The 13,725-nt window shown below is 31.3% G+C and overlaps 1 long non-coding RNA gene across 1 annotated transcript; it reads left to right on the forward strand.

Moving 5' to 3' along the window:
- Window positions 1–6,104: 6,104 nt before the first annotated feature.
- Window positions 6,105–6,694, forward strand: LOC148763478 (uncharacterized). The gene is made up of 2 exons (XR_016025457.1): window positions 6,105–6,244; window positions 6,406–6,694. It is a non-coding gene; the product is annotated as an uncharacterized LOC148763478 (long non-coding RNA).
- The last annotated feature ends 7,031 nt before the right edge of the window (window positions 6,695–13,725 follow it).

Here is a 13,725-nt window from a genome sequence, read left to right on the forward strand (position 1 = left end):
CATATCAACCTTCCCTTCACATGGTAGAAGCCTTCTTTCAGTAGAAAAACTCAAAGAAAAGAATAATAGAGAATATGAACAGAGCAAGAAATAGAATCTCCAAGTTGGATTCCTATTTTTCATTCTCATATTTATATTTTTCACACATTAACAATAAAACTAATTTTTCCTTGAAAGTCGGTATAGGAAAATGAAAAACTCTAAGGAAAAAAGCTAAGCACAGTATTCTAAACATGAGATTTTGTGCCAGTAATAGTTTTTAGAATGTAATAGTAAAATAAAAAGAAACCAAAGAATAAAATGCATAGCCACCAATGCCTTTCAAAACAAAAACACGACAAAACTAAGTTGCATTTTAAACATAAAAAAAAAACATCTTGTTTGTTGTTGCACACCCACTTCTTTGTTGATCCTACTGTGTTACACGTTGATGCATGAATCACCTTGTTACATGTTAATGCATGAATCACCCTGTTACACGTTAATGCATGAATCACTTCAGTAGTAGTTGTTACACACTAAGGCAGAAATCACTTTGTTACACGCTAAGGCAGAAATTACTTTGTTACATGCCAAGGCATCTTCTACCGGACTTGAATCATTGAAAAACGCAACACCCTTCCTTGATTCTAGACGGGTAAATTCCCAATTTGTTTCTCAGAAATTCAAATTGATCAACACTTAAACCTTTAGTAAATATGTCTACCACTTGTTCATCAGTGTGACAATATTCCAATTGAATGTGACCTTCCTTCACAGCATCCTTGAAAGCATGAAACTTGACCCTTATATGCTTGGTATGACTATGATGCATTGGATTTGAGCAATTGCCATTACAGATTGGTTATCTACATTGAGCAATGTTCCCTTGTTTTGAGTAAATGCCAAATCAACTAACAACTCTCTCTTAAGCACAATGCCTAATTTGCTACTGAATCAGTGGCAATATATTCAGCTTCAGTTGATTATTGAGCCATTACTTCTTGTTTGTCAAAGCTCAAAGCAAATACTACATTTCTAAAAGAGAAAAAATAACTACCAGTATTTTTTGAGTCATCAATGGAGCCTACCTAGTCACTGTCCATAAAACCTTGAAGTTCATTACTCTCTACTTTTAGATATCTCAAACCAAAGTTTGTTGTGCCTCTGACATACTTGAGACTACGTTTTATTACAGTAAAGTGCAGCACTGATGGTGCTTGCATAAACCTTGACAACAGACTTGTAGCAAACATCAAGTCTAGTTTGGTTGTAGCAAGATACAATATGGAGCCAATGATGCTTCCAAAAAGTGTTGCATTTGCTTTTGCAGAACCATCATCTTTGCATAACTTGCTTTCAACAATTAATGGAGTTCTGACTACTTAATAGAAGTTCATATGAAACTTCTTCCACAAATCATGAGCATACTTAGATTGATGCACAAAATCAGAGCTGCAGATTGTATCAATTCCATTCATATGAAATAAGACATCAATTTTAACTCAGTCATCTAAAAAACATTCAACATCTAAAGATTAAAGTTTATCAAACTGTCATTCTCAATACCAGTTATAAGCAAGTCATCTATATATAAGGCTACAACATGCTCAACTAATTCTTCTAACCTTTTTATATAAAGAGTATCTTCATTAGAACTATTGTTAAAACCTTGGTTTCTAAGATGTTCATCCATGCTATCGTACCAGGCTCTAGGTGCTTGTTTAAGGCCATATAATACCCTAATCAACTTGTAGACTTTTCCCTCTGAACCACTTTCTTTATATCCCTCTAACTAGTCAACATATATATCTTCTTTCAAGGAACCATTTAAAAATGTTGATTTGATATCTAAATGGTAAATTTTTTTGTCTTTTTTTGCAGTAAGAGCAACAAGCATCCTGCTGGTGTCATGTCTAGACATAGGTGCAAAAGTTTCCATGTAGTCCACTCTATAAACTTGAGCAAAGCCCTTAACCACCAATCTAGCTTTATGCTTGTTGATAGAGCCATCTGAATTTAATTTGGTTCTATAAATCCATTTGACTCCAATAACATTTTTAACATCAAGTGTATCTATCAAAATCTAGGTTTTTGGTTACAGTAAGTTGATGCTAAATTTTATACCCAATCAAATAGTTTTCAAATTCTATAGCACTATATTTAGAATCGTTGTCACTCCTTAGAGTTTTGATGCTCAATCTTAAGTAATTTTCTACCATTGCATTGAACCTTAAAAAGTTTTTTAAGGCATTAGACTTCTGCTTCAGAAAAAACACCTAATAGAATTTGATTAAATCATTAACAAAAAAGATATAATACCTGCTACCATTTAATGACAGAGTTTTCATAGGTCCACTAATGTTAGTGTGAACCAACTTTAACTTTTGCATAGCCTTCCAACTTCTCTCTTTTGGAAAAGGCTTTCTGCATTGCTTTTCAAACTTACATACTTTGCACAATTTCTCAAATTTGGTTATTCCCAAAAGACCTATAACTACATCACTAAAGGCCATCTTAGCTAAGCAATCATAGCTTTTATGACCTAATCTTTTATGCCAAATATCTAAGACATCATATCCACTGTAGAAAGCTATATTCTCAACATTCATCATGTCCAATGGATAACAATTATTCTTCATTTTCACTATTAACAACTCAACGCCAATGGGATCATATATGATGCAATACTCATCTTTAAATAGGAAAGCATAATGATTCTTACATAGTTTCCCTACATTAAATAGGTTTTAATCAGCCTTAGGAATGTAATGCACACCAGATATATAATAAACACTAGCAGGAGTATTAATAACATCTGTCCTAACACCAAGTATATTTAAAAAACACCATTTCCAATCTTGACTTTAGCTTCAAAACTCTTGTCAAGCTCAGTGAATAAGTGTTCATTACTTGTAAGGTGATTTGAACACCCACTATTGATCAACCAAATGTTGTTAGCAGTAGACTCATCATTTAGTTTAGCCATGAATAGAAGTTCTTTAGCATCACTAGTTTCCTCAATTATTGCAACATTATTTTCAGCTTCTGGTTTCTTGACTTTACATACCTACTCAATTTGTCCCATCTGATGGCATACCTTGCACTTGACATCGGGCCTATAATAACAGTACTTGCTTGTGTAATTCCTTTTCTTACAATGAAGGTAAGGTGGTAATCTGTTACTTTGCTTTTTCTGCTTCTCATCTCCAAACTTGTTACCTTTGTCCTTAACTTCATTCTTTTTTGAACCAGATGTTTTAACCTTCAAACCTTTGTCTTTGCAATTAAAGCATTCTCAACAAAATCATAAGTCCTTAAAGCATTTTTCTGCTTTTGAGCCAATAAAGCATTAATTAGCTCATTCACATAAATCTTAGTTAAATCTTTTGAATCTTCCCAAGAGGAGATTTTTGCTTCAAACCTCTCTAAAAGTCTAATCAAGAACTTGTTAACAACTCTCCCTTTTGACACCTCCTTTCCCAGCAACTTGAGTTGATTTACCACTATTAAAATACTCTTGAATCACTTCACTCTCTTATATTCTCAACAGTTCAAATTCTTTAGACAAATTCAAAATCTGAATGATTTTGCTCTATCATTACCTTGAAATTCTTCTCTCAAGGTATCCCAAACTACTTTTGGATCATTAAAATTAATGATCCTTGTGAAGATAAAATAAAAAATTACAGATTGAAGACAAAAGAGAAACTTATGCCTCTTTTCAACTTCTTTGCTATGTTGTTTGATCTGAACTAGTGTAGGATATGCGTGTCGTTGGACAAGAGGCTCTCCACCAACCTCAACTATATCACAAAGATCAAATGCTTTCAAATATGATTTCATCTTCATAGACCAGATATAATAATTTGATCTAGAAAAAGTAGGAGGAGTTGAAGTTGAAAAACCAGTTGTTGCCATTTAAGTTGAGAGTGGAGAATATTCTGAAAAAAGTTGAAAAAAAAATGATCAAATCAGAAGTCCCTCAAGAAACATTGCTCTGATACTATGTAAAAAAGCTCAAATAAAAGAAGAATAGAGAGGATGACCATAGTAAGAAATGGAATTTACAAGATGGATTCTTATTTTTCACACACCAACAATAAAAGTAATTTTTCCTTGAGAGTCGGTATTGGATAATGCAAAACTCTAAGGAATATAGCTGAGCATAGTATTCTAAACATGGGATTCTATGCCAACAATGGTTTTCAGAATACAATAACAAAACAAAAAGAAACAAAAGAATAAAATGCTTAGCCTCCCACGGCTTTCAAAACAAAAACAACACGACAAAACAAAGTTGCCTTTTAAACATAAAAGAAAACATCATGCTTGTTGTTACGCTCCCACTTTTTTCTTCATCCTCATATTCTTACACACTGAGGCATGAATCACCTTGTTACACACCAATGCATTAATCACTTTAGCAATAATTGTTACCTGTTAAGACATGAATCACTTTGTTACATACCAAGGTATGAATCACTTAAAAACTCAACACCTTCCAAGATCCTAACTTTTGCTTAAATCAATGAGGTTTTTTTTTTTTTTTTAAGTTAAGGAGGAGATTTTGAAACTTTTATGACATGTTTAGTTCGCGAAATGGAATACAGGAAGAATGAAATAGCTATTTCGTGAGACTAACTTAAGGCAATAATAACTATTATGTAGTTTGGTTCATAGAATGGAATTGCCATTATGATATTATTCCAATGTGTGGTTTGCAAACAAGTTTTGAAATAACAAAAGAATATGTGATAAAAAATTCCTTAATTATAATTTATGATTTTTAATTTAAAATATTCAATTTTTTATAATTTATTAAAAATATTAATAAATTTTAATGAAAATTTTATTTTGATTACTTAATTTAATTTAATTTATTTTTTTGTATTTTTTAAAAATGTTAAAATATTCAAATTTTATAATTTATTTAAAATATTAGTAATTTATAGTTAAAATTTTAATTTGTTTCTATAATTTGAAATGTTCATTTTTGTAATTTATAACTAAAATTTTAATATAATTTTTTTGTTTTAATTGCATTTTTCTTTTTTTTTTGTTTTTTTTTATTTATGAATCTATCTAAACATGTGATCAGTGCAATGGAGAGTCGATCTAACTTTACCCTAAACCCTAAACCCAAATCAATGCTAACTTGTTACCAGATCTGGCTGTGGAGGAAATTTAGAGAGAGAAGGAAAGGGGCTGATGAGGTAGAGAAAGAAAGAACAAAATGAAAATGAAAAGCTTTTATATGCTAGGGCTATATTTCATTATATGTAGAATATTAATATCACAAAATAATAAAGGGTATTTTTGTTTAAAATTTTTTTAGCTATGTTGTGGCTCGCGATATAGTTTTTACCGAAAGAATGCTAGGTAATGACTATTCCATCTTCTCTCGAAATAATCATTTATCAAAATGGTCATCCTGTGAACAAAAAAGCCCAACCAAACATGTCGTTAGGTCTTAAGTTCAATCTTATCATGTGTGACTCAGTCCAACAATGTGTAAACTTTTTTTTATTAATTTGTTTATTAATTAATTTTTTTTATGTATATATGTATATATTATGTGACATAAAATTGCATATGTTTTTGAATGGAACTTTTACTTCTAACATGTATCTTGGTCAAAACAAAAAAGTCATCCTTTAAGTTATTTGGTCGAACTTAATTAGAATTAAATTCTTTGTATTTTTCCTTTACTTCTTTTCCGGATGATGCAATACCTTTTGTCTTTTCTCAATTTAAAGAAGTTGAATACAAAAGTAAGCTTGAGTCAATTCAATTTATTTTTCCTTCGCTCCTATAAGTATATACATCAGGGCATTTGTTTCTCTTCTATCTCCAAACTTAATTATTTGAATATTTCAGTTTTCAACAAATCATACGTACTCCCCCAATTAAAATATATCAATTAGGAAAAACTTAAGCATATTAAAATATATTTGACAGCTATAAATTTTCCATTTTCTCTTTCTAGTTAAGATAATAAAAAAAATGGGCATTAAAATAAGTACAAGTTAGAAAGATGGCATTCAAAAGAGGCTGACTTCTTCAACTCTAAAGGTGTATATAAATGGGAACAACACGAGGATGAGGAAGAAAGAAAGCAAAGACTCCCAAAATTGTAGTTGCAAGTTGAAATGGCTTTGCATTTCTTCTACCGATTCCTCGTTCTAGCCATTCTAATAACTTCTGTTTCAAGCATGCGCCATCTTTCCATTAATGATGCCGGTTCCAATCATTTCTTCTCCTTGTAAATTCACGTTGCAAGAGCAACAACGGTTTATTTGGCTTTCATTTCTTGTCTCGTGTTCTCTTTCTTTAACTTTTGGCTGTACTTAAAATATTGTCATATATAGAAAAAGATTTGTTGTTTGCTTGACCAACTATATGTACGAATGTGGGGTTTTGCAGATTCAAAAACTATGGTGAGGTTTGTCAGCATCAGCCATAAAGAAGATCCAAAGCCACCCCCCTCTCCAAGTCCAAACAAGCCACCACATAAAAATAAACCAAATAGACCACCAGATAAAAAAGCACCCGGTACCCCACCACAACGCTGGTTTTTCGATGGACTACTTACTATATTTCTAAATTGTTGTAATACAAATAGTATATTATTTTATAATATTAAATGTACAAATAAAAATTACTGTTATAATCAATTAATTTTCAATAATACATACTGCAAATTATTGTGATATTTGTACTCTTTTTATGTCTTTTTTTCAAGATTTTTTAATCCTGATAGGGTGATAATGACTCTCTTATCATAATTCTTATTGACAGATTTCGTTTGTCTATCATTACATATATTAGTTTTTACTTAAGTAATATTTATTTTAAATTAGAAGAAAAAAATTTAACAGAAATTAACACTCACTAATTAATTAAAATTTAAGATTATAATAAAAATTAATTTATAATGATAATTTAATATGAGCAACACTTTAGCTACAATTATGTACAAGCTCCCAACCAAACTTATGGGCTTATAGTCATTAATCTCTATTGGTGAACTACGATTACGAATTCGAGTAATGAAAGAAGCATTGATACTATCCTTGAGTGTGCATGAATGGAAGACATCATGTAGAAAACTTATAACCTCATCCTTGATATAACCTCACTGTTGTTTGGAAAACTAAACTTAAATCCCTTAAGCCCCAGCACCTTGTTGCCATCACATCCTTGGATCATACTCCATGTCTAGGGGTGTGCAAATACAAACCGAATCGAAGAACCAAATCAAGCCAAAGTAAGTTTGATTTTTTCAATTAAGTTAGTTTGAGTTTTCGATTAGTTTAGACATTAGAGTTTGGTTATCACAATTAAATTTGGTTTGGTTTTAATTAAAAAAATTTCTAATCGAACTAATAGAACTTAAAAACAAGGGCAGGGGCGAAGCTAGAGCATTTTTAAAAGGGGGTCAAATAGAAAGAGACACTAAATGGTTAAAGAGAACTTTATATATAATTCAATTATCACTCATCTAAATCATTCAATAAAATTCAAAAGATATTGGACATACAAAAAAATGCACATTAACAGTAATGGTGGTGTCAGTTATATATATGACTGAATGGAACTATAAAATGAGTCTTTCTCACTATTTGAGCATAATCGTAGATGAGAAAACAATTTTTCAAACTCAAATGAATTGCCTCTTTACTTTGTATGTTCTAACTCTCTTTTTATTTTCTATTTACCTCTTAAATTGCTTATTAACATATTAAGTTATTGAGTTGAACTATTAAGATATATTATGTTATGATAGTGTCGTAACGTGCGAGTTCGGGAAACCGACCGCTAGGAGCGGAGTGATTTGGGAGTCGCCACCAATCTTTTTTCCTATTAGGTGTGATCGGTCACCTATTAAATTGGTTCTATTCGACGAAATCCTAAATTGATTTTAATTTCGTCGAAAGAACGATAAACTAGTCTACGTATTTTATTTAAAGCTGGGTTCGGGAGTACGGTTACGTACAGGGAAGGATTAGCACCCCTGTGACGCTCGTTCCACGAACGGTACCACTTAATCATATATTATCCTAACCCATTAATTTTATTTTTATACTTCCTTAACTTGATTTATTTAATTCATCTTTGATTCTTTTAACAAGTTAAAATGTTTCATTTGTTTTACGAATTTGACGTGCACGTGATGCAATTGTGAAATGCATGGCATGAAATCAAGATAATGTTAAACGAAAATCTTTTATTGAGCGTACTTTTCGAATCTGCCCATCATACTGGTGGGATCCGGAAGTATTCTCTCACCTAGAGAAATACTTAGCAATTCACCTTCGCAAGTTTACTTGGTAGATCCCATCATCGGGATAGTCATTTGTGAGTAAAAAAATAGTGTTTTCATGAATGCAAATCCTAATACGGATAAAAGCCTTTTATTAAAGATATTTCTCCGGACCCTCCCATCGTATTGGTGGAGTTCGGAGGTATCTTTTCACCTAGGGAGTTTACCGATGAAACTCACCTTCGTAAGCTTTCTCGAAAAGTCCCATCATCGGGGTTTATACCTCGTATACGGAATATATTTATATGCCATGACATTTAACAATGCAACGATGATACGTGATGCACTCGTACACTCGATATTTGTTTCTTATCTTTCACAAAATTTACTACTTTTCTTTGTGTGCGTATTTATTATGAACAAATATTTTACATTTACTTATTGTTTTTTGCTTCATTATGCATTTTGCTATATAAGTGCTTATTTATTTTACTATATGAAATTTTTTAGAACTATATATTTTGTTAGATCAAGTTTTTTCTATTATCCGTAATTATTATTATTATTATTCATGCATATGTGTTTTCCATTTTTATTATTATGATTAACAAATTTATTGTTATCATTGATTTCTATTTTATTTTGTTTTGCATATTTTGATTAATTGGTGGTTAACTATATAGTTTTTATTTCATTTACAATTAGGAACATTGGAATTCTGAATTAGGACCCTCCCATCGTACTGGTGGAGTCTTAATTGAAACCCCTAACCTAGGGAAGTTTGCTTGAAATTGCGACTTCTCGCGCTTCGAATGGACATCCCATCATCGGTATATTGTACTTGTAGTTAATGTCATGGTATATTATTATTTTTTATTTTTTTATTATTTTTTTATATATATTTGTAGTAAATATTTTCCTAAGCTTAAGTTCTTTGTATGACTAAACATTTTTTAAAATATTATTATTTTATTTTATTTTTTATGCTTTATTATTTCTATGTTCTTCTATTTGTATTAATTTCCTAAGTCTAAAATATCATCGAAAAAAAATTAGAACATTATGCTATAATAATTGAGAATTAATTCTACCTAATATTCTTAAAAAAAAAAACATATAAAATGGGCCAACTTAAAACACAAACAGATCCATAAAAAGGTTAAGGATTTACCTTGCTGGGTTAAAAACAGCCCAAGATAGCCGACTTGCTCCAACTAAACTGCCTCCTTAAGGCCCGCGTAGCCTCTTGTCAAAACGCACCGCTTTGGTGCACAAACCAAAGCCTTCTTGCCTCCCAAAACTACACCGTTTTGATCACCACTACACTTTCCCCAAAATAATGCTGTTTCACTTTAAACCCTAGATATAAAACCCCATTTTCTTTCTTTTCTTCCCATTTTTCCCCTCATTTTCTCTTTCTAGCCGCTGGACCCTCCTCATTCTCTCTAAACCCCCAACTTCTCCTCTCCCCTTTCTCTCTCACTCTCATGCCGATGACTTCCTCTTTGCCGTCGATCTGCAGATGGCCTCCCAACAGAAACCTCTAGACCTCCAAACCGCCGACCTCCCAAGCCAGCTCACCTTGCTGCCAGTTCTCTCTCTATCTCAATACCGCCGATCGACTCTCCCTTTGGCACCGATTGGTTCTCTCCCTCTCTCTTTATTCCTTTTCTCCTTTTGGCATCGATTGGTGCTCTCTCTCTCTCTCTATTCCTTTCCTCCCTTTCGTCGGCCAATCTAGCTCTAGATCTGTTCAAACAGTAGCCTAGAAACCTCCCCTAGAATCTCTTTTCTAATTGGCGGCAAGAGACCCAAGGCTCTTCTCCCGACACCGACGGCATAAACCCAAATCTTATTCTCCAAAATCGACGGCAAAAAGCCCAAGAATCACTCTTTCAGTGCCAGCCATTGTGTATTTTTTTGTATTTTTCTTTGATTTTTCTGTATTTTTTTGTTTGAGAATTTGTGGTTTTGGTTGCTAGAAGACTTAGGGCTTTTGATTTTGGCTTTTTGTGTTTTTTTTTGAAGGATTATTTTTTTGGATCGTTTTCTCTGGTTTTTCAAAATCATTTTTTCTTTTTGTTGAATTTGCCTACATTTTAAAAGATCTAGATTGTCCAAAAGGAGTGCAATCATGTGATTTTGCAGGACTCCTGGCACAAGCAAGCTCGGGACAAGTAGTTGGAGGTGACTAGAGAAAAAGGCTGAACAAATGTTCAATCTTTTCCCTTCTCTGTTCCCCTCTCTTTTTTTATTATTTTTTAATTAATTTGTATTTTTATTGTATTATTTGATTATTTTATTTATTTTTTGATTAATTTTTATTTGGGTAATAGGTGTCTACAGATAGGCTATTAGGTTAGACTGTTAAGACATAATATGTTATGATAGGCTTAGATTTATATTAAAGTTTAATGGGTTTGGATTTATATTATTATTTATATTTATTTGTTTTCATTTTTATTTTATTTACTTCTATGTTCTAAATCTCTATAAATTTTTTTCACAAATTTCTGTGAAGCATCAATCATATTCTTTTTCTTTCTTTTTTATTATGCCATATGTGAATTCTATTTTTTACTTGTCATGTTCTCCTTTTTTTTTTCTGTTATGTGGATTTTATTTTTATGATAAAATAAAATAGGGTCCATTTTTTTGTTTTGCTTTCACTACGTTGGCCATTCATGTTCTGTCTTGTTTGATTGCGGGTTCTTCAGCAAACTTCTACCTAGCGCCTGCATGAGATTTCAATTTCCCTTCTTCTAGATGACATGTCCCAATTTTATGCCCCTTCCTACCTAGTGCTGAATTTCCCCTTGATTTTCTGGCTATTTGTAAACTAAGGTGAAGTGCTTGTTTTCTTTTCTTGTACTGATCTCCCTTTATTGTGATCAGTTTGTATCAAACATTTGTTGTGATCAGTCGGCACTCTTACAATGTAAGAACAAGAGCTCTATCACTATAAGGAAAGCCCAAAAGGTACTTCTAATTTTGTCTTTGGAAAGAAAGGATTTCAACTACGTTTTTTTTTAACAAAGGATACATGTAACTACTATTAAACCAAATGCTCATGTGCTACCTTTAATTTATTTTAATTGATGAATTTCCTTTTTAAATATCTTCTTTATTTAGGCATAACTCTCTGTAGGAAGTTGAACTTAGAAGTTATAACCAAAGATTTCCATGTTATGTTATGGTATGCATTATTCAACAAAAACACTCAAATGTACCTCTTTTATTATTTATTCTTTGTTTAGAAATCAATGAATAAATTATCCATTCATTTATACTATTTAAATTTCTATTAACATACAAATATAAAATAAAAACTACCCACCTAACAATGTGCAACCATTATATTGCTTGTATGCTTCCTACTAAAGGTGTCAAAAGGGTTGGGTTACTCGCCACCTAGGCTCACAAGTTGGGCATAGATTTTCAAATCTAAGCCCGGCCTGACATGATTAGATTATTTTATTAATAAATAATATGTGCTTATTTAATTTTAATTGTAAAATACACTACAACATAAACAACTTTTAATGACACAATTTGAGATGCACTTTTATTTTTGCATCTAAATATTTAGTTATAATATTTGAATTTAAGATTTAAATGATTTTTTTATACAACTCATAAAAATCTAATACTTTTTATGGTTTTTTATTTTAATTAAAAAATAAGGTTAAAAAATACTTTTTTAATTAAAAACCATACTTGTCACGTGTACTCTTTCTTTCTCTCTTTCTCTCTACCGATTTCAAATCTCTATTCTTTCACTATTCTTTCATCTGTCTCTCTCTCTCACTCTTACAATACACCAAATTCTTGCTTCCAACAGATTTCAAATTCTTGTTTTCTTTTCTTTTCTTGTCTTTCCTCTTTTCTATTCTCTCTCATAGTTTCTTTCCCCTTTAGATTTTTGATTCAGATTTTAAAGGTTCGGTTTTATGTTTCTCTTCAATTTTAAAGGTTTAGTTACCCCAACAGTTTTTATTGTTTCTTCCATTCAAGTGATAGGTGTGTAACTTCTTCGATTCTGCTTTAATTTTTCTTTGATTTTTTTAAAAAATTTTACAAGGATGAAAGCTTTTAATTTAACATCCTCAATGGATTAATTTTATTTTATTTTCAATAAATTTCTATCATAAGATAGAAAGATTTGAATAGAAACAGTTTGATTTTAAGGAATGTATTCGTTGAATATAATGGAATGATATGTTGGTTAGGTTTCTTTTTCTCTTTCTACCACGTGAGTAAGGAGAGGATTTTGATATATTTCTTTAAGCGCATGTATTCATTGTAGCTTCAAATATAGTTTTTTAGGCGCATGTACATGCCATTGTATATTTGAAGTGGAAGAACATGTTGGAAGCAAAAGGGACATTGGTGGTTTCCAATATGAAAATAATGAGGACATGTGGACTTTGATTTAAGTTGAAACACCTGGAAGAAACTATTCATTGATGGATATTTTGAAGGGAATGGGTTTGCTTAGAAGGTGATAGGATTTGAGTCCAGAGGCCAAGAAAGATATAGAAATTTGGATTTTGATATCACAAAAATTAGTACTCTTAGTAGTACGTGAAAATGACCAGCCATCAACTTTTTCACAAATGGTATCATCTATTGCAACTATTTTTATTTTCTTTCGATTCTCAAGTTTCTTTACTTATAATAATTTGTAGCTTCATGAATCATCATTGATTGGTTGCTAGGAAATGGAACAAACAATTGATAATATATGTCTAAATCAAATTTTTAAAGTTAGTAACTTGCAATCACTTTAAGAAATTTTACCATTTTGAGGTTCTAATTTATAATATGATTTGTGATGTCATTTTTATCTTTTTTAGATGGTGGAAGTCAATGTTCCTCAACTTCTCTCTGAAGAATAAAGACACAACTTGGAACAAATGAGCCTAACAAGATACTTGGAAGAATGCACCCCGAGCATTTGGCTCATTAGTTAGTGCATTATCCTTCTACCTAAAGAGCAGGGTTCAAATCCCCCTTCCCTAATTATAAAAAAAAAAAGATACCTAGAAGAATTGATTCCAAATGTTGCTCTTGATAAATTCTGTAAGTCATTTTATGTTAATTATTACACAACAACAAAAGTAGTACATTAATTTATGTAATTGCTTTGAAGATAATTTTGTTTTGGCATTATCATCGGAATTTGATGAAAGTGACCGGTAATGGCTTTATTGTTTGTTCAATCTGATTATTGTGGCATGGCATCAACTAGATTAATGGTATTTGGCTTCTGATTAATTGATTGTTCATGGCTAGACATATTTAGATTGTTGTGTTGCTTTTTGAATTATTATTTAATTAAAATTCTTAAAGTGTTGCATAATTTATACATGAATGGAGTTTTGGATTTTTTTTAAAAAAAGAAACAAAATGTGGTTTTGATTCATCGATGAGAGATGTATAGAGGATTGAAACAAACATTGCAGAAAGCAAGAATAGTA

This window comes from Theobroma cacao, chromosome 3, assembly GCF_053813885.1.
Source record: "Theobroma cacao isolate CCN51 chromosome 3, ASM5381388v1, whole genome shotgun sequence".
Classification (NCBI taxonomy): domain Eukaryota; kingdom Viridiplantae; phylum Streptophyta; class Magnoliopsida; order Malvales; family Malvaceae; genus Theobroma; species Theobroma cacao.